This window comes from Myotis brandtii, unplaced genomic scaffold (genome assembly GCF_000412655.1).
Source record: "Myotis brandtii unplaced genomic scaffold, ASM41265v1 scaffold125, whole genome shotgun sequence".
NCBI classification, from domain to species: Eukaryota; Metazoa; Chordata; class Mammalia; order Chiroptera; family Vespertilionidae; genus Myotis; species Myotis brandtii.
In genome coordinates, this window is record NW_005354385.1 from 7,208,563 (window position 1) to 7,234,020 (window position 25,458).

At 39.3% G+C, this 25,458-nt stretch overlaps 1 pseudogene; it reads left to right on the plus strand.

The window, feature by feature from the left end:
• The first annotated feature begins 316 nt into the window (after positions 1 to 316).
• LOC102261922 lies at positions 317 to 24,915 on the plus strand (annotated as a pseudogene).
• Positions 24,916 to 25,458: the final 543 nt, after the last annotated feature.

Genomic DNA, 25,458 nt, shown 5'->3' on the forward strand with positions numbered 1-25,458 from the left:
AAATAATTTGATTTTTGAAATGGCAAAAGACTTAGACTCACAAAAAGAGATGCATAAATGGCCAATAGGTACATGAAAAGATACTCAACATCACCATTCAGTATATGATGTTTTTAAGAGTGCTTGCTACCTAATAGAAGCTCAAGAAGCATTTGGAAAATAAGTAAACTAATGGGTTAATTCTTGAGTATTTTCTATGAGACAAATATGGGCTCCATGCTCTGAGAGAGATCTGATCGTGGTGATCTTAAGTTTTGTCCAAGAAGACACCTAGAAGAGTGACCCCGTCACAATAGAGGAACCTGAGGAACCTGACATGTCCAAAGATGAGGAAGGAGCATTAGCCTATGACATGGAGAATTCATCTCCTGTGGTACTGGCACTGCAGCTGAGCACTCCCCAGCTTCATGTATGTGGGTGAGTTTGTATGTGGGTGACCTCAGAAGAACCCACAAAAGAGCTCACTTTTTGTTGTTGTTAATCGTCACCTGAGGATATTTTGTTTCCATTGATTTCAGAGAGAGTGGAAGGGAGGGAGGGAGGGGGAGAGAGAAAGAGGGAGAAAGAGAGAAGCATCGATGTGAGAGAGACATTGATTGGTTGCCTCCCACATGTGGTCCAACCATGGGGTCAGAGATCGAACCTGCAACCCAGGTATGTGCCCTTGACCTGGAATCAAGCCCAAGATCCTTTGGTCTGCAGCCTGATGCTTTAACCACTGAGAAACACCAGCCAGGCAAGAACTCACCTTTGAACATATGACAAACCAGTTCACAAGAGTATTAAGTTGAGGTAGGGTTTGTGGCAAAACGGCTGCAATGAATACAAGCTACAGGAACTGTCAAGACCACCCCCTGCTGGATTTATGGCTTAAAATGGGTAGATCCACCATCACAACTAATTTCACCAACAGTAACCCCTAGGTTAATTATATGCTCATTGTAATACATTAGCATGCTAAACAACATAACACACCATGATTGGAAATGGAAATCCCATATAAGGACACAAAATGGCCCACAAACCTTTGAGAAATCACCCCTTTCCTGGGAAGATCCTGAATGTTCCTCCTCTCATTTGAATATCCTTCCCCCTGATTAAATGAACCCTCATAAAGGAAACAAATTCTGCTGACTGGGGCTGCTCTGTCTGTGGAGTAGCCCATTCTCTGTCTCACTGCTTCAGTAATAAACTCACTTTCACTCTAAACTCTATGCTGGCTTGCGTTTGAATTCTTTCCTGCGTGAAGCCAAGAACCCACAGTAGGTCACAGACCCTTGGGTCCCCGGACCCCTAGAATGCCTGCATCAAAGTTAGGTCTTTTTTGAACCTTCTGTCTTCTAGGTTTTTCCATTTGACCTTGGGGTGGAAAAGTAAAGCTTGAAGTGGAATAGAGAGAAGACCCTTTGCTCTTCTCTAACTGTATGTTTCCCTCCTACAGGCTTTAGCTGTGGGGAAGGAGAAGCTTAGACTTTAATTCAATTTTGGCCTTTTGATTTATTAATAAAATAAAATTCTGTTTTGTATTTTATTTTTTTAAAATATATTTTATTGATTTTTTACAGAGAGGAAGGGAGAGGGATAGAGAGTTAGAAACATGGATGAGAGAGAAACAGCTGCCTCCTGCACATCCCCTACTGGGGATGTGCCTGCAACCAAGGTACATGCCCTTGACTGGAATCGAACCTGGGACCCTTCAGTCCACAGGCCGACGCTCTATCCATTTAGCCAAACTGGTCAGGGCTGTTTTGTATTTTAAAGTGGCTCTAGTTTTGTTGTTGTTGTTGTTTTGGGGAGTATCCATAAAAAATAGTGGGGATGGCCTGAATTTTCATCTGGAGGCAGTGGAAATACTAATCCAATAGAATAAATTTGAAGCGACAATGGAAGATAACAATGAAGCTGTTTATAATTTTATCCCATGAGTCACACTTGTTACGTATATCTGCTTCACAGCTCTGTCCTGATTAGTATGATATTGATTCTTGTGTCAGCCTGAAAATATTTCTGTAGCAAGTCAAGCACGTTTTCAATTGGTGCTGAAATTTCACACAAATGTTATTTTTAAATCAGCATGAAATTTTAAAAGTGGATTGATTTTTTTTTCCAGTCTTTAAAAAGAAAGCCTTTTTTTCAAGAAAGTCTTTGCTCTGGGATGGTCAATGGATCAAATCAAATTCCTATTAGAAAGACAGTCTACCAGTACCAGACTCAAAGCTCACTTTTAAAAACCTCACACTCACACTAAGAATACCTTGTGCTGATTTGATCTGGGAGATTACTGGTTATAAAGGAATTTTCTTGGGCTTTATTTTTTTCCCCATGAGCTACTTAGGTAATAGACAATATTGAGACTATCCTAAGAAAAATATTAGTCACAGTCTCCTGAAATCTTTCTCTTTACATTTAATGCAATACAACTTTACATTTGTCTGACAGAGATACAATTTCCATCCTTAACAATTGTCATCATCATTTTTGATAAAATGGCCTCTTCTTGTGGGGATGACTTCCCAAAGTGTCCTGGTCCTTTGAGACCTGCAGCCTTGTAAGCTGCAAGATAAGGACTGTCCTGGGTTTCTTTCCTTTCTTCAGACAGCAGCCACGCCTGGTGTTCTGCACACAATAGGTGTCAGAGTGCTATTGACAGAATATCTGGGTGTTCCAGTCACTTGGAATGCACATCTCTGCCTATTGTTCATATTTGAAACACAAACAGCATTAACACTAATGTTCTGTGGCTTCTGCATTCCTTTCACAGCTCTCGCCTCATTTAGACTAATTACTGTAATGGACAAAGCACCCCATCTATTTTGACAGTTAAGATGGAGGAAATTAGAAATTCAAAAAGACCGTAAATGACGGGAGTCGCAAAAAAAGAATCCATTAAAGCCAGTTGAAAGTTATCTCAATTCCTCAGCATTCAGTATCTCTAACTTAAAATTTTCTATTTTGTTAAAGCATAAATGAAGTGGCTTCCTTTTTCCCTCCTGAACATCACAAACCCCATTTCTCTGTGGAGATGATTTTCCTACCTTTGTGTGTAAGTGTGAATAAGAATAGGTAATCTTTCCCTTTGTCATCTTGGAAGTGAATTTTCTTCTTGTGCCTTCTGAGAGGATGAATAGAGATGGGAATATGAAGAGCTGGTGAGTAGGGCTGTTTATTTCTCGGCTTTAAGATTAATAACATACTAAGCAATTTTCACAGTTATTACATTTATTAGTAGGAAGAGCCTTAGGCAAAATGGAGAAAGTCATCTTTGCTACCAATGTTGCTTTATTTTGTCATCTTTGTTAATCTCCTTTTCAAACTTCTAGAACTTGGTGCCCAAACCTTTCTGCAACCCCTTAGATGCCCAAGCCCAAACCTACCCTCAGCATACACATCAGAATTTCTTCTGGTGAAGCTTTGTGCCAAAATTTCCTTGACTCCTTTCTGTTTGTTCTAACTTCTTATGTATTCTGTCCTCCCAGGCCTTGATGGATATGTGACTAATAAGTATCAACTCCTCCTTTCATGGTAGCAATGACCAATTATGACTCAATGTGTTACAGAAGTGTTGCATCAGATGCATATGTAATGTAAGTAATTTGAGCATGAGCACAGGGTTTGGGGATAAGGGAGAGAGAGAGAGAGAGAGAGAGAGAGAGGGAGAGAGAGAGAGAGAGAGAGAGAGAGAGAGAGAGAGAGAGAAAATGAACAAGAACACAAGCTATAATATAATTTCTTTCCCATTGTACTAGTCAGCTCAGACTCTGCTGGAACAAAGTACTATGAACAGGGAGGCTGAAACAATAGACATTTACTTCTCACAGTTCTGGGGTCTGGAAGAACCTAGATGGTTTTGGTGAGAACTCTCTTCCTAGCTTGCTGATAGCCACTGTCTGGCTGTCTTCACATGAAGAAGAGAGGTTTCTTCTTATAAGGCAATATATCACACTGAATTAGGACTCCACCTTACGCTTTTATTTAACCTTAATTTCCTCCTAAAGGCCCTACCCTGCAGTCACACTGGGGATTAGAGTCTCAACATGTAAACTTTGGGGGGACACACAGTTCAGTCCACAGTGTCCATTCTGCTCCATCTGTGGATGATTGAGAATGAATAAGACAGTGTGTGTGTGTGTGTGTGTGTGTGTGTGTGTGTGTGTGTGTGAGAGTGTATTTACCTGTTTCTCTTTGGTCAGCCTCAATTTCTGTTTTCATAGTATGAATGTTTCATTGGGCTGAGCTTAATTCTAAAATTTAAATAGATGTATAGTTCCTAAGGTATGACCAACTATTTCATCTGAGGATCAATTGAAGAAATAGTTCTCTGTGTTCCAATGGTATTGGAAAATTAAATAAAATGGACTGATCTGTTGAGAAATGGCATCTGAGCATGCTATGTACTTCCTGGATGACGTAAGGGACTTTCAAGGGTTAATTTTGTGATTTTTCACATGAGGAATTACCTTTAGAACTAAACAGGACTTCATTATACATTTGGATTTTAACAGGTTTGACTAGTATAACGTAAGGTCATGGGCAGTCTGGAGATTACAGGTACTTCTTAGGATGTATTTGGGTAAGGAGACCCGGGGATACTTTGAAAACATGCATAGGCAATATCTCTCTCTGATCGTAGATAATAACAAAACTATTTTTTATATATGACTTTGTGGTATCTAAAATGATTTTATAACTCTCATAAAAAATAACAAATTAAGGTACAAACTCCAGGTGATTTGTTTATTCATTTATTCAGGAAGATATTTATTCATGTGCCTTAGGAATGGTCAATAAGTTCTATGTGGTGGGACAGATGCTTTCAGATGTACTTCCATGGAAATTTGCTCTTTTCTAAGTAAAAGCTGAGTCCAGAGAGAATAATCCCCACATGGGAGGTAGTTATAGGAGAACAATTTAGTTAGCTTTTACTTATTCAGGAAATATTTGGGTGCTGACTAAATGCTAGCACTATTCTAGGTTCTAGGGTCCACTTGAGAACAAGACCAACAAGGCCTTGTACTAATGGAGTGCACATGGGGTGAGGAGGGATAAAGGCAATAAACAAATACAATAATCACAATACCAGTTGGCAATACATTGGGCTGACATTACAGGGTACCTGGATTGCTGCTTTAGATTGAGCAGTTAAGGAAAATCCATCAGATTTAAGGCCAACTATGAATGACACGGAGTCAGTCATGCAAAGAAAAGGAAGAGCACATTGCTACCACAGGGCATAGCTAGGAGAAAGGCCTATGGTGTGAACACACTAATGTGTTTGGGGACTATGTACAAAGCAGCAGGACTAGGTCCATCTGCAGCAAAATGGAAAAGGGGAAAGAGTGGCTAGAGTACTGATCTTTCTTAAGAGGATCTGCAGAAATTTGTTCAGTAACAAATTAGAGATGGCAGTAGGTCAAGCTATTCAGTAGATCAAACTATACAGAGCAGTTGAGGAAGACTGTTCAAACGGTATACTCTGAGCTAGTGCAAGGAGACAGACTTCTCTGAGACTGCTCAGTCATGGGCAAACCCACACAGTGGTCATCCTAATCATTCACCTTTTTGGGCAACTGACCCTTCGGCCAAAGCGTTTTGATTTCAATGTGTGTTTCTTGTGTTCTTTATTTTCTTTGGTGTTTCATTACCATGTGTATTTACTTAACAGACCTTTACATAGTGCTTAGTATCTACCAGCCACGATTTTAAGCTTTTTCAAATATTTACCTATTTAATCATCGTTATCTGAGGTAGGCACTGTTATTATCCCTATGTACAGATGAGAAAATTGAGGCAGAGAGAGGTTAAGTAAGTTACAGAAGGTTCAGTGAAGAAGCATGGATTTAAACCTTCAAATTCTGATTCTAGAACCTAAGCTGTTAACCACTTCCCTTATGTTGCCTGTGTGGTGTGTATATATTCTAATTAGTAGTATCTGGAATCAAGATGAGAATTCCATTTTAAGTTCTGACACTGATTTAAAACTTGACCTTGTTCTGTATATCTGAGATTGGTGAGATGTATCCTGAGACAAATACTTTAATGAGGTGGTTAAGGGCTTTGAGCATAATGGGGAAAAGGATGCTATGAAAGGCAGGATAGTAATATTGGCAAATGATATCCAATACGGAATTTTCCAGTGTGTGAGTCTTTGGGATTCCTGTTTTTTTACTTTTGCTCTTACTGATTGTCATATCAAATATGTGCATATACCTCCACCCATCTGCACCACTAATCATATTGAAGAGCCTCAGGCTATGGTGGCAAAACCATTCAACTATTAATAAAGGTTTATAGCAGAGCCATTTACCAGTAGTCAAGAGACTGACAAAGCTGCCCACGTGTGCTTTTGGTAGGGAGTTTCAGGGAGAGGTTTTGATTTTAAAAGGATTACTTAATTCAAAATACAATATGATATTTGGGATGTAGGGTGATCTGACAATTATGTGACTACCCAAATCCACAGACAGAAATATTTTTCTTTCTTTTTTTTTTTTTTTTTTTTAGCATAAATTCTCAAATGCATTTATGAACCATACTTTTCATAATGCTTCATAGCTTATCCTAATTATAATAATAATCTCTAACAATTATCTATAATAATAACTACAATTATTATAGATTATCTACAATAATCTATAATAATCTCTACAATTATTAGATTATCTACAATAATCTATAATAATCTCTACAATTATTAGATTATCTACAATAATCTATAATAATCTCTACAATTATTAGATTATCTACAATAATCTATAATAATCTCTACAATTATTAGATTATCTACAATAATCTATAATAATCTCTACAATTATTAGATTATCTACAATAATCTATAATAATCTCTACAATTATTAGATTATCTACAATAATCTATAATAATCTCTACAATTATTATAGATTATCTACAATAACCTACAATAATCTATAATAATCTCTAACAATTATTGTTAACTATTTGCTAAGGTGTGTCATTTAACATGCTCATTTAATCCTCACAACAACCCTCTGATACAATTAACATTATAATCCACATTTTACAGATGGGGAAATTTCGACTTAGAGAAGTAAAGGTGTGCTAACATTACATCCTAGGATTCAAACTCGGGTCTTCTGACCCCAATCTTGTGCTGCTTCTGCTTACAGCAAAAAAGTTAAAATTAGTGTTTAACCGGGAATTACTGATTCTGTACTGGTTAAGTCTCTAAACAAGTAAGACAACCTCTGAGAAATACCTGGTACAGTTCTTGACACATCACAGGAAGAAGCAATCAGTTATCCTTTGCTCGACAAATACCTGCTGAACACTTAGGAGGTAAGCCAGGAACTGTTCTAAGCCAGGGGGAGCCAAGCAAAGTCCTTTCTCTATGAGTTTATATTTCTTTCCTTGACATGTTTACAGATCATAAACATGTAAAAGGTAGGCGAATCTGTTGACACTGAGAAAATATGATCTGAACTGCTAGTTTAAATTTAGTTCATTTGCAAGACTAATAGTCACCGTCTGGCTAAACCCCAGACGCCTTAATGAAATGCCTCCATTTCTCCACAAGGGACTGTGCCCTAATCAGCCCATTGAAATGCTCACCTTTGCCTCCAAGAGGGACTCAGGGAATGAATCCATTAAAGTCATTCCCCAGGGATGGAATCACCTTTGTTTTTTAAATAGTTTACCGAGTTTTAGAGAAAGAGGAAGGGAGAAGAGAGAAACATCTCATTGCGAGAGCGCAGCTGCCTCCTGCATGCCCAATGGAGATCCTGGAATCATCTTCAAGCCGCTCAACTGCTATGGAGCAGCGGTAAACCAGTGGTCGCCAATCTTTCGGACCTCACGGACCACCAGTGGTCCGCAGACCACAGGCTGGCGACCGCTGGGAGCATGCAGGTCTGCATGCTAAAGGATAAAACATGAAGAATATGGGAGAAATGTAAGTATGGTCCTGAAGACAGAACACACTAACAGAGCTTTCTTGGTGCACCCCCTAGTGGTCTTTGTGCGCAGTCTTGTTCTAGTTGAGCCTTGATTGTTGTAGTTAACACTAGAGGGATTTGACCACCAGGCCGACTGGCTGTGTGAATCAGAAATATTTTTCTATCACAACTCTTTCCTGTTCCTTCTTTCAAGGCAACCAGCTCATTCTAAAGATAAACATTTGATTAGAGTACCACCCTTATGAATTCATTTAACCTTAATTACCTTCTAAACACCCTGTCTCCAAATTGTCACATTGTGGGTTAGGAAAATTTGGGAAAGACATAATTTTGTTTATAGCAGTGATATCTTTGTCTGGTTTTGGTGTCAGGATGGCCTCCTGAGTTAGGAACTATATTTTGGGGGAAGAGATTTGTGAAGTTCGGTATTAATTCTTCTTTAAATGTTTGGTCATGTTTTCCTTGCTACTTTAAAGATTTTATCTTTGTATTTGATTTTCAACATTTTGATGTGTTTGGGTATGAATCTCTTTATGTTTATTTAATGTGGAGTTCACTAAGCTTCTTGAATGTGTTGGATGTATTGATTACTATTTTTCATCAAACTTGGAATGTTCCAATCATTATTACTTTGATAGTTTTTTCGCTTTTTTCTCTCCTCTCCTCTCTTCTCTTTTATTTCCTCTCTTGTTATGCATATGTTGGTGCTCTTAATTGCATTTCATATGAAGTTATTTATTTTTACTTATTCTTTTTTGTCCCTTTGTTCTTTAGATTGTATAATTTAAATTGATCTGTATTAAAATTCACTGATTCTTTCTTCTGTCAGCTCAAATCTTTTGAATAGCCACTCAGTTATTGTACTTTTTAACTCCAGAATTTCTATTTGGGTTTAAAAAAATAACTTTTCATGTTTTTACTAATGTTTTTTATTTTATGAGACATCGTCAACACATCTTCCTTTCCTTTTTAAGCAAGGGTTCTTTTAAATCTTTGAACATATTTATAATAGGTACTTTGAAGTCTTTGTCACTATGTCTAACACGGGACCTTCAAAGGTAGTTTCTGTTGCCTGCTTTCCCCCCTCCCCCCATATGTAGGTCATAGTTTCCTGTATTTTTGCATATATTATATGTTTTTGTTGAATATGGGCATTTTAAATAATATAGCAATTTTCTCATACTTTCTTCCAAATAAAATAGGGTCGGTCCTCAGGTAAAAATCTTCAAAGATCTCTGTTTTATACCTGCCTTTCCTTCTGAGGAAAACCTCTGTATAATTGCTCCAGATGTGGGTCTGGAGAGAGTGGCCCACTTCCCTTAGAATGGCACCCTGGCTTCACAGCAGGGTGCTGTGCTGGGCAGCTTCTACTGGCCTTCTCAGCTTGTCTGTCATGGTATGCAATCTCTGCTCTATGAATGAGCTGAAGCAGAGTGATCTTGGTCTCTGTATTAAAGGTGTGTAAGTTTAGGATAGAACTTATACCCTATGAGTGGGGGCTAGAGGAAGAGACCCCCAGATCTCAAAACTGTTCTTCCTGGAGTAGAACTTCTGCAATTCAGATCAAGATGGGTGGGTAGGTGAGCGATGGGAAATTGGCAGCCTGACCCTCCTGAGGAAATACTGTAGCCCTCAGTTGGGAGCTGGGAGGAAAGGCAACTCTAGTTTTTGGCTGCACACACCCAGACTGGTGCATCCATCATGTTGAATTGGGATAGAGGAGGTTTGTGATTCAAATGCCACAGACTTTTCCTATTCCTACCAAGATTTGGGAGATTTTCTTGAGTAAATGTTTCTTCATTTCCAGAGTTTTGTTTATTTGTTTTTGTTAAATTTTTTTTCCACAATTTATGATTGTTTCACTGGGGAGAAGGTCTTAGAGCTCCTCATGCTGCCCTTTAGAAATCATCTTCCTATATACTTAATTTTTAAGCCTATTATCTTTATTAATCCTTAGAACAACCTAACAGTAAGGTAGTAAATATCAGATCCAGAATTTGAATCCAGACACTTGATACAATGCCTTGCTTGTGGCAGGTGCTAAATAACATTTGTTGAATGTATTAATAAACCAAAAGTATCAAGGAATAGAGTTTAGGGAAAAAAAGTTTTCAAATGAAGGGTGTTAAAATAAGGCTATTGTTGGGTTGAGAAGGATATTATTAAGCATTTTTTTTTGCTGTTATTGAAGAAATATGCAATTTTTAAAAATTACAGAATTCTTAAACTTTGTACCTAAACTATTGGTCTTTGTGACCAAAACATGCCATACAGATAATTTATTAATTCCACAGACACATACTATTGTAATGGTCCTTAAATTAGTTCATTGTGGAAGATGTTTCATTTGGTGACTTCACATATAGAGCAAAACCCTTGGAGGAGAAGTGGCTACTTAACGTTACCCCATTGGAATCCTGGCACCGTGGGGCATATTTTGGAAAGTCAGTGGAAGTTTTATTTGCATGAGTGCCCAGTGGGACTGGTGGAAATAAGGATGATAGGTGCATGGATGAAGGTAAAGAGAAAGAGCCTTTCCTGAACATAAGAGGCAGGGAGCTGACTCTGGAATGGTCAGGCTCAGTTCAGGAAAACAGGCTGATGATTTGGACTGCTACACTGTGGTGTTATACATATTGTCTTCTATCCCAACACTTGGGAAGAACATGTCCCCAAACCTCCAAAAGATGGTTCTAGAGGCAAGTGAAAGAATGAGAGAAAAAGGGAGTGAGGGAAAGGCAGAGAAGAAGAAAGGAGAAATGAAACGACTAGAAGAAATATAACTAGGGATATTGTAAGCTTTCTTGGCCTTATGTAGTCTTAGGTGTAGAAATGAGAATATTGACAAGGAGACCTATGAGAAATCAATGAAGTCAGTGTGACATAGTCAAGTCCCAAAGCTTTGTCTTGCTGAGCTCATGCCATTGGATTTAAATCAAAGGCATAAATTGGGTTATGATGTTAACATGGTGACTCATTGCAGCTGCCCAATTTTGCAGCATGTAGAGCAGTAGCTCAGAAAGGGGTGTAATTTCCAAAGAACATGGTGCCAGTCAGTAACATGAGAAGAGATACAAGGTAGTGAATAGGCATTTCGAGGGTGTGAATAGAAGTAACCACAGCAATGATAAAGGGAAACTTTACTATCGAAGTGGCTAATCCCAGAGCCACACCAGCAAGGAAGGAACCTGGGGATCTGGCTTTATTTTCTAATTATTTCTGATGGAGGCTTCCAGCCCAAAATTCTGGCTGTTATCACTCCATCCCTTAACTTTGCCTCAAAAAAAGGGCAAGTCAAAGGTATTTCTCTGATGGTATTTTCTTTTGCAAAATGGCTGAAATGGGAAAAAGAAAAGGTGGAAACATTTTGCACTCTGATTATTTCTGTGCTTTTAAAATTTTTATTTTTTTATGCTGCCTGTTGTCCATTCTTTTGCAAGAACACTCTGGCTCATGCCTGTTAACACCTGAAGCCGAATTCCAGGATTTATGATTCTATTTTTATCTGTCTGGTTCCTCACAGAGCAGGTAATCTTTCTCTTTGGGCCATAATAACTGTGGTGCTGCAGTTCCCAAGAAATGAAATCAAGTTAAACCTGGGCATGAAAATGCTTCCTACATTGAGTTGAAGCCTTGAAAAGCAGCCATGGTTGTTTCAGTTCCATTCAACTCCCAAAGCAAGTAGCAGTGTCCGCCAGATGGAAATAGCCTAATCTGTAGATGGGAACATTTCTAAGACTTCTAGACTGCATTACAAATGCTGCCAGTTGAAGTCTCCTGCACAACTAAGAATTGTATTCTCCTAAACTGTGTAATTGAGAAAACTCCAAAAATCACTTTTGAAAAATGGAATGGAACAATCTGCCCCAGACAACCCTTGCAAAGTGGGCTGATCATTTAGAGATCAAAAACTTTCTTACCAACCTCTAATGGCTTAAAAGTACTTCTTAGATTTTTTTTTTCCTGCCCTCAGCATATCTTTAAATGACATGCACAGATGTTTGCCTTCACTTTCTCGCATCCTCACCTTGGGCATTCACTGCCTAAGCACTGGAGTTTTGGTCATCACATGAATGATTACAAAATATACAGCCAAGTCCACTGTCTTTTGGCACCTCCAGCTCTTGTATGGGTCACTGGATAATTAGACATTTGAAAAGCACCTTGAAATAAGGGCTATAAATAATTCCTTTCTCCAATTTTAGAAAGCTCCATGGAAAGAAGGGTCATTGGAAAAAATCCTTGGATCACCTGCGTGAAAGACTTGTATTTGTTTTCCTTGGAATAATTTCATGAGAAGGAATGTGGTACAATGGAAATAGTCCTGATGAAGTGGAGAATGGGGATTTAGTCTTGGTTCTGTCACTAATCAGCTCTGTGTTTTCAGGGAAGTCCTTTCTCCTCATGAGCACCTATATGTAGAATGAGGATTGAACTGGAGGATCTTTAAGATGTTTTTTGAGTATTTTGTGAATACTTATTTAACCTCTGTGCCATTTTAAAAAGATTTTTCTCAGCCTATCTAATTGTGGTTCCTGGGCTGTCACTAGGGCAGTGGTTCCTCAGACTTTGTGAGAACTCAGGAGGCCTGGACTGAGCACTTGAACACTTGAGGTCCCAAGTTTTCCATTAAGGGGGAGGTTGGTGTGGCACACGCAGGCAGAAAAGAGATAGAAGAACTGGTGTCACAGGGAGCAGCTGGCACAGTCAGCATGTACAATTTAAGATGTTAGCTCGCTGTCTGGAATTCTTGAATATGTAACAATCCTCGCCACAAGGCCTACTGCTCATAGAAGATCCAGAAGAGAGATATGTTCATGGCTGAGGAAAAACAGTAATTAAGGCAGTGGGCTCTGAAGTTAGACAGATTTAGGAGCTACTGTAGCATAATCGGTTGGCATGTGGTACTTATATGAAGTCAGACAGATCTGAGATTGTGATACCAAGTTGTCGTTTACTGGCTTTGTGTCTCTGGGAAAATTTATTAACTTCCTTAAGCCTCAATTTCTCTACTTGTTAAATGTGAGTATGCCAGAAATTATCTGATGATTATTGGAAAAATTATGTATGTAGTGTGTGCTTAGCATGCTATCTGGGAAACAGTTAACAATGTGCATTAACTCTTATTCCCATTTTTATTAGTAAGTTTACAGGATGATAAAGTTTGGATTTACTTTATGTACTATATAGTAAATATTTATTACTTTTAGCACACTATAGATAAAAAAGTGAAAACATAGATTTATTTCTCAAAAAATGTAGGATCCTATTTTTGGCACAAAATGTTTGGTTGTCTATTATGATGCTGAGTGTACATACTGCAGATTTTGTTTTTCTTAGAGAGCTATTTGAAAGGCAATATATAGAATGCAGTAGTTCATGGTTATCAGAACAAAATACAACAAAGCAATATTTACCAGTTATCTACTACTTTTAACCGAAGGCTTATGAATACTATCATGCTGTAAAAAAAGGTGATTAAAAATTGTATTGATTATAAAACATATTTATGGATACATTTTAATTATATTGACAAAGTTAGCAAACCATGTTGAGAAATTCTCTAGTTTAAAAATTATATCCAATTGAATTTTGTTTCAAAGATCGCTGATTATCCTATATAATAAATGGGTAATATGCAAATTGACCCTAACGGCAGAACAACCAGAATGACCGCTTGGCCAGTCACTATGAGGTGCACTGACCACCTCTTGGTCCCTCCCCACAGCCAGCAGGCTCCGATTGCCCGATGGCAAACGAAGAACCAGGGGTGGGTGGTGGGGGATGCGGGCAGCGCCAGGCCAAGGCCCCCGCCCCACTGGTTGCCCCCCACACAGAGGGTGACCTGGGGCTGGGGGCGGGGCCGGTGAGCGGGCGGGAAAGGCTGACCTCTTGGTCCCTCCCCCCCCTGGCCGGCAGGTTCCGATCTCCCAATGGCAAACAGGGAACCAGAGGTGGGTGGCGGCGGAGGTCGGAGCTGGCTGCCAACAGCTGGGGAAGATGGCTCTGATCACAGGCCAGGCCTAGGGACTGTACCTGCACATGAATTTCATGCACCGAGCCTCTAGTGTAATAATAATAATACTTGAAGTTTAGCCTTAGAAAACTTAAGCTGAATTCTTAAAATATTTCTTAATCACATAATTTTGGAACTCTAGGTCCTTAATTCACATATTATTTTGGCATTGGGGTTCTCAGGGTGTGCGGATATCAGACACCTGGCAGAGATGGATTAGGTATAAATCCAGCCAGACGCTTGGTGGCAGATGGCTCTCAGTGCAGTTTCTCCAAACTTGGAATGTGTAAAAAAGTTATATGCTCAGAGGCTGAAACCTAATCTATTATGGACATATGTACACTGAGTTTGGGGAATCTATGGACACCAAGAACAGTGCTGTGTACCTAATACTGGAAGAGTATCTGTGGTCTAGCATGACCTCAAACTATCAAAATCTGCCTCTCCTAGGCCTCTAGGTGATTTTTCCCAGACGCTGGAACATTATTCTTGGGTGTTATAAATACACAATTTAGTTTATTCCTATTCCATTTATTTATTGGCCAAGCTTCTTATTTATTTGCCAACTTCCTTAACACCCAGCTTTCATTTTAATTGTCCCTTCTAACCTCAGTGGGTCAGTTTCTCTTACTTATTCTCAATCAGAGAAACTGTTGTCCTAAGAGCTCCAAAAATTAGGGAGAAAAACACTGTCTCCCAGTACAAAGAAACTCTAGTTGACTCTTTTAGTCAGCCATTGCACTCAGTGGTAGGCACAGGTTCCCAGACATTCCTCATGACTGTGGGACACATTACAGAAATGTGCCTACTGACCAGGATGCCTGAAACTAGCATCTCCTCTGTTACCCTCTAAGATCCAATCCAGCTGGCCGTCCTGAATCAGAAAGGCTTGTCTCGGGGTTTCCTTTATCTGGAAGCTCCCAAAACACTAAGATTATGGTAGAAAATACACTATGGAGACTAGAGAAGAATCCTTTAGCCTAGATGGTAAGCTAGCTAGCATGTTTATTATGTAACAGAAATAGTGCCATGCACTGGTGAGATAGCTATTTGCTTGTGGGATTTACAGTCCAGTAGACAGGTGCTCTCCCTGAGTATGTCAGGAATAGATGGGGCTATTACCTTTAAGGCAGACTTTCTCACTAGTGGCAATATTGACATTTTGAGCCCTACATTTCTTTGTTGTGAGGAGAAGTTCTATGCATTATCTGATGCATGCCAACATCTCTAGACACTGCTTACTAGATGCCAGTACCAACCTCTAGTTGTGGTAGTCTCCAGACATTGCCAAATGTCCCTCCGGGTCACAATTATCCCCAGTTGAGAACCACTGTTATAAGACCGTGCATTCTACTCTTCAGGCTTCTCTAAAGTCACATGGGAAGGGGCTATTTTCTCAGTTTTCTTTCAGGGTATGGGGTCCACATATTCCCAAAAACCATGGTTTGAACAACTTGGATATGTTGTCATGACTCTAGAGCAGCTTTCTTCAAGCTGATGTTTTACAGATATTGTTCTCTAGAGTGTTAATTGATGCATGGTTAAAACAAAGAGTCCTATTGTCAGGTACGCTGGGCACATGCTGGGTTAAACAAGGTTAAGTTTCTTTGCTGCAAAACTTCTTATCCCTTTTGAAATGCTCAAGTGAATTGTAACTCTCTATAAGAGGACATAGCGCTCAGTATCCCCAAACATTTCAGTAGCGAATCCCTTTTACACAGCATGTTTGTTGATGTCCTTGAGCATAAAATTCTGAATACAGTTTGGGAAATGGTAGCCAAGGACATTCAACATTAACTCTAGTTCTCACTTGTTGGCCTAAGAAGAGTTCTCCTCTGAAGTCATTTGAAGGAAACTTAGCAGCAGGTATAAACAGTAGGAGGTAGAGCAGCAAGGTGGTTGAGCTCTGGAGTCAATCTGGTTTTTCAAATCACAGCTCCACCACTTCCTACTTCTGTGTCCTTGGTCAAGTTACTGAAGCTATCCTATGCCTTAGTTTTATCTGGGAAATGCAGGTATGAATGGTGATACTCCAATGATCTTTAATGAGGATTAAATGAGTAAACAGATGTAAAGCATTTAGAACATCACTTAGCAAGTAAGTGCTCAATAAATGGTAGCTTTTGTCCTTATTATTAAGCCTTAGAACCAGTATGGTGCATCGAGAACTCAGTTTTATGAGGTTATCTCAGGGACAAAAGAACTGCTCTAGCATGTTGAAGGAATCTGTTTATTTGACTGACGCTCTGGGACATGGGACAGTTTCCCATATACATGAGGGAACTGAAAAACAATCCTGGCTGAAAACACTTAAAGACCATTTTAGTATAGAAAGTTCCAAAACAGGTTGGTGAAAAAATGAATTTTACGTTCTGTTCCCCATTCTGGTATGTTCAGAGCACTGGCTTTAAATGTTAGCTTGGATTCTTTGCAATGGACCACTTGGCTATGAAAGGATAAGGCAAAACCAAGATGGGTTTTGATTTCTCAGTATGATTTTCAGAAATCTAGTGATTCTGCTGTAATAACCTGATTGTTAATTAATAACTGGAGAGGAGCAAAGGGAAGCTGCAATTTAGACAAATGTCCAGTAAGGTCTGGATGACATGAGAAGGTACTTAGCTGTCAGTCATACCTGGAAACAAGTCATTGATTGGCCAGAATAGGCATGGCCACTGCATGGTGCGAAATCTGAGATACATAAGCTCCTGAACAAAAGGAATGCTCTCTTGGTGCTCTTGGCCCTCTGGCGCTCCTGGCTTGCAGGGCTCGCATGCTCTGCACTCCCACATGTGGCCCACAGACCTGTGGACTCCACACAATGGATTAATGGGCTTTAGCTATCCTGATAATACATTGGACCCAGCTCTACCATGGAACGGAAACTCTGGACACTGGCTTTGCTTTTAGGTCTACTAAAGCCCCAGCTGCACATTTCCCAGGACTGGATTGAGGGAAATGGGACTTTGGAAACAAAGGCATATAATTTATCGCAAATAAAAATCATTCATTCTCCTGTGCGAGTCTTAGAAAATTCCTTTTCTCAAGATATTGCAAGCACCCCACGCCCACCAGCAAAGGAGAAATTTCACCCATGAAATCCTCTGGTAACACTAGCACAGAAGTCCTTATGGAATCACAAAAGATGATGAGGGTGTTCAATGAAAGGAATGGGTAAAATGCCTTAGGGAGTTACTGTCAAGCTCTAGTTTTCTCTAATAGAGGAAGCCTTAGGTCAGTGGTTCTCAACCTTGGCTGCACATTAGAATCACCTGGGAATCTTTTTAAAATCCTGATTTCTGGGCCTCATCCTCCGGAAATTCTGTTTCTTTGTTACTAATGTTGTGGCCCCACCCCATAACAAAGAAACAGAATTTCCGGAAGATGAGGCCCAGAAATCAGGATTTTAAAAAGATTCCCAGGTGATTCTAATGTGCAGCCAAGGTTGAGAACCACTGCCTTAGCTAACAGAATTACCTATTTAATTCCCTGCATTGCAGGCATTCTGTCACAGGTGAGACTGCTGAACCAACTATACATTTAGGCCTCATTTAGATCTTTGGACCAATTGGAAGATTTTGTGCTTCGGAAGCTTAGATCAGTACATGGAAAGTTGTCTCTTTGAAGGTCCTCCTGTTCCCCTCCTCCGTCAGTAGTATATAGAATTTTGTTAAATATCTTTGTGATCCAGTCCCTCCTTTATATCAAGTTTTTCAGTAACTATGATCTGGTCTCCTCTCCCCAACAAATCCCGCATCTCTACCTTTAACCCATTCAGACTTTACACATTTCCTCTGGACCAGGGGTCCTCTCTTGTCCCTTATAAAGCCTTTTAGAACCTGTTCATGAGTTCTGAAAGGGCCTTATCTCTTCTGATAAGGCCAATAAAGCTAATTACTACCTTATCCTGCTCAGATAGGCTCAAGGACTCAAGACTTCAACTGAGGTATCAGGTACAACTTAATGGAGGAGGTACATTTGAACATGTTGGTTTTCATGGTTTCTCTTCACTCATATTCCATGTGTTGCGCCATCCTTGGCTAATACATAGAGCCTGCCATTCATTGTAACTCACAGAATTTTCCTTGTATACTTTAGTCCAGTAATTGCCTCCATCTTATACCTGCAATGAGATTAATTAATAGTTCCTTCTTTTATTCCCTATAATTTTTACCTTATCCCCAAAACAAGGTGGCAGAATATAAAAGACAAAACCATTAATTCATGCCTGAGCTACTCTGAAGAATAGGTCAGGAACTAAGATGCAGAGGAGAAATGAGTTGTTCAAGGCATGCAGCTAAACGGACCATTGCCCTCCTGGACCATAAAAAAGAGTTAGTACATGATGAGGATAGCCCCTTGCTATGCTTATTTTCTTGGGCTCCGGAATCTGATCCTGATAGAGTGCTATTTACAGTTGACTGACAAGACCAGGGAGAAGGTGGTCAGAATTGGCTCCAAACTTTCCACGCTTGGAGGAGCCAGCAATGGCTGGCATTGTAAAGTGTGCTCAAAACTCAAACTCATTCTCAAAGTGAATTCTTAGAAATGAACACATAGCAAAGTTAAAGGATTCCTGTGTTATCTTGTTTCTTTCTTCTGGTTCAGACAAGTAGAAAGAGAAGATTCAATAATTTCTGGAGATTTGTCACCTCACACTCCCTTCACATGGGAGTTTAGGAATCATGAGAGGTTTTTTTGGGTTTTTTTTTTTTTTTTTTTTACTTGAAGTTTTAAAATTGGTTAAATAAATAGGAGCAGGTCCTAAAAATGTCTACAGAGACCCTGCAGGGTCACCTTATATAAGGCAAAATTTACAGTGCAAGATGTTTTCAGGAATTGGAGAAGCTAAAGACAGTGGATTTATACCAAAAAAAAAATGGGTATAATTTTATTGTCCAGTGAAAACCAGCTCCTTGAGTCATCTTCGATGGCTGGACTGCCCTGGGACATTAAGCATTCATCAGATGGTTTGCAGAGTATTTTGAACTTTTCTTCCTAGTTGGGGGTTGCGGGGAAGGGGGGTGGGATTGCAATGGCAGCAGGTGGGAGCTCAGAGGACACCAAGGATGCATTGTGGAAGTCAAGCATGATTGAGTCAGAATTGTCTCTGAGTTATGACAAAACAGTACTAAATGTATAAGAACTGTCTGTTGTGGATAGATTCCTATTTTCTAAGATAATATTTCAACAGTTTTATCTTGACCAAGGTTCATATATGCACCAGCACATTTTCAGGAACGCTAATAGAAGAAAAGATGCTACTTCCTTTTAAAAAATTCATTAAGAAACACAGCAAAGATTATCCAGACGCAATCAGAATGCTTCATATTTCATTTTAAATAACTGCTTTGCGGGTGTTCAATGCTTCTTTGCAGTACCTCTGGTATTACCAGAAGTGATTTGTAACAAAGCAGGGGAGAGAAAGTATCCATCTTGAGTTAATCCAGGATGGCGCACATTCTAGGAATAACAGCGGTTTCCTAGTTAGGCAGCAGCTGCTGTCTCTCTTGCCTCTGAATGATTGTGTTGACAGATCTTTGTAGTGTGAGTCAAATATTAAAGGCATAATGAGAAAAAGCAACTCTAGAGCTTTTTTTTTTTTGAAAGACCCTTATTTAGTTGTTTCAAATAAAGGGTTGGAAGATGGATATGTCGTTTTTACATCTGGGTCCAGCAATGCTTAATGTGGAAGGTATATTCATTTACATGCATTAAATTGAGCTCTTTAGTGAGGGAAAGCAAAGTCAGAAAGGAAAAGAATAAAAATACTGTCACTTAGGTTCCACTGCTTATTAGGACATTCAGGATTCTGAATTTTTTTCAACCTGGTTTCTGAAAACATTGTAAACCTTCAGAAAGAGGCATTTGATCAACAGAATGTTATCTCTAAGATTTTCAAGCCATTGCTAAAAAGAAAAAAGAAGCAAGAGGAGGAGGAGGAGGAGGAGGCAAGTAAGAGAAAAGGAAAGACATCCAAGGGAATAGAAAAGCACATATCAGAACTCCAGAGGTTAATTCAGTTAAAAGCCTCAGGAATTTTGCCATTGAAACATACATTAGAAAACAGAGAAGGCAGAGCTGTGGTAAATTAAAGGTGGATGTTGGTGTGGGAAGTGTCTCATCTGGTGAAGTAAGCTTGAAAATGCACACGCTCAGATCCACACAGGATGATTTTAAAGGCCAGAGTAGTGTTATGATGTGATGGTGCTGAACTTGAAATCAGCTATAAAAACTTTAAGCTATTTAAATAGTAGTAATAATGGCTTTATATTTCAAGCATTAAATTAGGCAAGTAGGCAGACAATTGAGTTAGTCATCACAACAGCCCTGCTAGGTGTTTGCTATTCCCATATTACAGATGTGAAACCAAGGTGAGGAGAGCTTAAGCAACTTCCCAAGGTGCCATAGGAATCAGTCCCTCAACTGTTTGACTCCAGAGCCCATGGCTCTTGTGGCAGAGGCCGGGATTTGTGTTTAGTTTCTTTCTGAGCATCGGGAAGACTGTTTCCCAGGCCCCTGCTGTGAGACCAAGTTCTGGCCAGTGCACTGGAAGCAGAGGTCACCTGTGAGATTTCCAGGCTGAAGCAATTCAGAGTTCACGTTCCTTATCCTGGTTCTCTCTTCCCCTTCTATTGGTACTGCAAAGTCTGTGTTTTGAAGATGTCAGTATCTCAAGATGGAAGAACTCTAAGTCAGAATTTATGGAAGTTACCAAGGAAATCCTGCCAACACAAATTTTTCTGTGATGCGGGCAACAAAGAAACCTTTGCTCTGCTAAGCCCCTCACATTTTAGGGTGTACGAGTTTGTTCCAACAGCATAGCCTATCCTGTCCTGACTAATACATTTTACCATTTGCACTTTACCTCACCTCCTTTAAATTGTAGTTGTTAATACAGCATACCCCATGTTTTATTCTTATACACAAGGAGTTAGTAGATAATAAAAAAAATTGAATAAAATATCTCTAGGAGTGTCAGACAGAATAAGACACAATTTAGAATGGCAGTTTGGGCCTGAAAATGATGTCTTTGGAGTTATAATCAAACTTGGTGGTTCAGGGGCCTGCTCATCTAATTCACAGAGAATCCCTGGTTTGACATCTCTTTTGTCTTCATATGGCTCATGGTCTCTTGTCAAAGTCACTCTAATCAGCATATCTATGAAGAAGGCCAAACTATGAATTAAACTAGTCCTCTTTCCCTTCAAATAACTTTCAAGGAAAATCTGAAGTGCTATATACTCCTTGACCTATTTGATTACTCAACACTTTTGATTTCAGGAGATAGATTTAATAGAAGAAGAAATTTATGACACACTGGTTCCATTAATGAGCACATATAAGAGGTTGGCCAGCTGTTGTATCCCGAGTGGAGAGGGTCTTACTTATCAGCATTTTACAGGTGGGAACATGAGGTCCCCTCTCTTTTGTAGAGGCGAGCTATTACTAAACCTGATATCTGACACCTTGCCCTTTCTTATGTATTCCAAACCCTGTAACAAGGAACACTCCAAAATTGTCTTGATAGAAAATTACCTTTAACTTCTTTGTAATTTAACGACTGTCCTCTTGATTATAAAATGCTGATTGTGTGAATTACTGAGGCAGGGGAACAACTTCTTTCCAGGGCAACGTCATAAGTGGGATGTGGTAGTGGTAGCTGATTTAGAGATGGCCAGATAAAACACTTCAACTGATAATACTAGGGTTTTGTTAGAAAATCTTAATTAAGAAAAACTTTTCTTCTTCAACACTTTCTTCTATTAATCCTATCTGTTGTTTAATGACTTCTAGATCAGGAACACATGTAGCTGGAGCTTTGATTTGAATACTTTTTATTCCAGGTTTCTCTCTAATGTAGTCATTTATATATTTTAAACACATTCTCCCCCAGCACATGCATCTTTGACAAGGGTAAACTTTAACTATATCTTCCTGTAACACCAGTAGAAGTTGAATGAAGATATATGATCCATACATTCAGGAGAAAGAGGATCTGATGCTTTTGGAAGAATAATTAAAGGGTTTGATTTTTTGTCCGCCCCCCCCCACCCCCGCCCACACACACACACACATGACTTGCCATCAGAAACCTCATAGTTCTGATTCTTCTAAATAGATTAGACCAGGGGTGGGCAAACTTTTTGACTCGAGGGCTACAATGGGTTCTTAAACTGGACCGGAGGGCTGGAACAAAAGCATGGATGGAGTGTTTGTGTGAACTAATATAAATTCAAAGTAAACATCATTACATAAAAGGGTACGGTCTTTTTTTTTTTTTATTCATTTCAAACGGGCCGGATCCGACCTGCGGGCCGTAGTTTGCCCACAGCTGGATTAGACATATGTCACTTTTCCCTTCCTTTAGAGTTATGTAGATAACTAGCACTGAAATTTCAATATATGCCTAACACCATTGTGCAAATCAATGCTCAAAAATGTATTTATTTATTTATTAACTACCAATTCTGATTATATCACTGTTTTAGAACCTGATCCTGGATTAGGGGCTCAGGGCATGATGCAGCAGTGTTAGGAGATGAGGATCTAAACATGCCTCTCTCCTTTCTCTTTGTATGGAGGTAAAGACTTTTCTGATTTCGATAGAAAGTAAAAGTTGTGCCACGTTGACAGTACAGATGAGGCACCGCACAGCATTAGCTGTTCCATCTGGTGTTTCTTAAATAGGAGAAGCTATTCCGGGAGCTCTGTGAAGTGCCTGCTTTATCTCACAAGAGTTGGAAAGGACTGGGATTTTCAGTGGAAATAGGTGGAAGATGTGACTTACAGAGCTAAATGAGAAAGAAATGGAGACATACAGCGTATGGAGAAAAATGTCTAGCAAATGAATTCTGTTTCTACGAAAGCTCAGCAAATTGGAGTTTTCATGATAAACACAATTCTGTTCCCAACCCACAAACCTAATTTTAACAAAAAGTTATCTATTTGTCTCTTTAGTAATCCTTTTGAGATTACAATTGCAATTTATCATTTGCAGTGATAAATTCACCAGCCCACAGGTGTTTAGCACAGGGTTTGGGGAGGTGAGTAACATTGAAATTTCAGTGCCACTATCTCTGTATGTGCTTCATAAAATTTTTGGCAGCTGTTACTGAACTAAAGCTAACTTTCCATCCTCTTTTATTGGCTCTGAAAGAGCTAGTGCTTTGCAATGGGCTCTGTATAATTGGATGTCTGTGAAGTTATCTCAGGTTATTTCTCATTTTTCTGTCTTACGACATGTTCTGTCTCACAAGAGCTTATTTCAAGTTAAATATAAACATTATTAGATTGTACACATGTTTCTGATCAAGAAGTCCTTGAATATTTTGGGGGGTCATCATTTTCTAATGCAATAAAAAAGACAAAAACTACTCCTGGACTGTGACTTGACCTGCTGAGTCACTTTGATAATTAGGCCAAGAACATTAGAAAAAGGGGACATCTGTAATACTTTCAACAATAAAGATAAATTTAAAGAAAGAACATTAGAGTTCAAATGTGCTTGGTTTCTTATATCTCTATTTATTTACAGAAAGAGCCTATTCACTCTAGCTCCAAAAACTTTAAAATACCTAGGAATGTAATTAACAAAACATGTCTGAGATACATATTTTCCAAAGACTATCAACCTTTGCTGAAGGATATAGAAAATACTTAAAAGCGGCGAGGTATAACATGTATCTGGTATAGATGATTCAATATTGTAAATATATCAATTATTCCTGAGTGAATCTATAAATTCATTATAATAATCTATAATAATAAAAGTGTAATTAGACCAGATGTCCTTTCGGACGACCTTCTGTCCTTCTGGATGAAGTCGGGGCTGCAAGGGAAGCCCAGGTCCCGGGTGCCAGAGGGAAGCTGGTGTCAGCAGCTGGGGGAAGGAAGGCTACTCTTGCATAAATTTCATGCATCGGGCCTCTAGTTATAATAATAACAATCCTAATAGGACTTTTTACTAGTATATAACCTTGATTCTAAAATTTACCTGGGAGAAAAAGTTCCTAAAAATAGTTAAGAAAATATCAAGGGAGAAAAAATGAAAGAAGGAAATACCCATTGAGCTTTTATTTCTGATTTTTTACTTTAGTAATAATTTCCTGGACAATTTCATATGTTTTAATAGCAATCCATAACTCCTTTTTAAACAGTTTTTTAAAACATTTTTAAAAATTAAGAACCAGTCTTGGAGACCGTGGAACTCACAGAGGCAAGGCTGAGGACAAGGAATGGATCCGTATCACCAAGCTGGGCCACCTGATGAAGGACATGAAGATCAAGTCCCAGGAGGAGATCTACTTCTTCTCCCCGCCCATCAAGGAATCTGAGATCATTGACTTTTTCCTGGGGGCATCCCTCAAGGAAGCCGTTTTGAAGATTATGCTGTTGCAAAAGCAGACCTGCACTGGCCAGAGGACCCTGTCAAGGCACTTGTCACCATTGGGTATTCTACGGACAGTTTGGCCTCAGTGTTAAGTGCTCCAAGGAAGTAGCCACTGCCATCATGGGCCATCTTCCTGGTCAAGCTCTCTATTGTCCCTGTGCAGGGAGGCTACTGGGGGAACAAGATCAGCAAGTCATGATCCCTTGCAAGGAATCACTGTCCCTTGCAAGGTGACCGGCCCTGTGGCTCTGTGCTGATGTGCCTCATCCCCACCCCCAGGGGCACTGGTATCGTCTCAACTCCTATGCCAAGCGCTGCTGCTGATGGCTGGTATAGAAGACTGCTGTACCTCTGCCAGGGCTGCACTGCTACTCTGGGCAACTTTGCCAAGGCCACCTTTAATGCCATCTCCAAGACTTAAAGCAATCTCACCCTCGAACTCTGGAAAGAGACCTGTTCACCAAGTCTCCCCATCAGAAACTCGCTGACCATCTTGTAAAGACCCAGTGTTTCCTGCAGAGGACCCAGATTCCAGCTGTGGCCACCACATAATTTTATACCAGAAAAATAAAGTGAATTAAGTCTATTTTAAAAAAGAAAAAAAGAAAGCAGGCTTAGGATGTGAAAGAGCTTACCCACCATTTTGTGAGGGTCAATGTTGTGAGTAAAATACAGCTAATAATGCAGGATATAGAATTGTGATTTGAGCCAGGCTTGTAAGGAAGAGAAACTGCCATTGCATAATTTTATTCGTTCATTTTTTTCAAAACTACTCATTGAACACCTGCTATGAACCATCTTGTTAGATTTAGGGATATGGTGATAAGGAAGATAAACATGGTCACTTACTCGAGGAGCTTGTCATCTAATTGATGGAGTAAAGTATACTCCATTTCTTGTGAAAATTCTGTGTAAAGTTAAAATAAGGTAGCATTTGTAAAGCATGCAACATGCTGTACTTGCTCAATAAGCATTAGTCTTCCCTTCTACTTTGTATCTGTACATACAGGATAACTTATTGTGTTTGGTTGCCAAGAAGATTTAGAATTCAAGCAATATTGTTTTTGCTTACCAGTTAAATGTGCATCATGAATTTGTGAGTGATATAGGGAACAGGTGA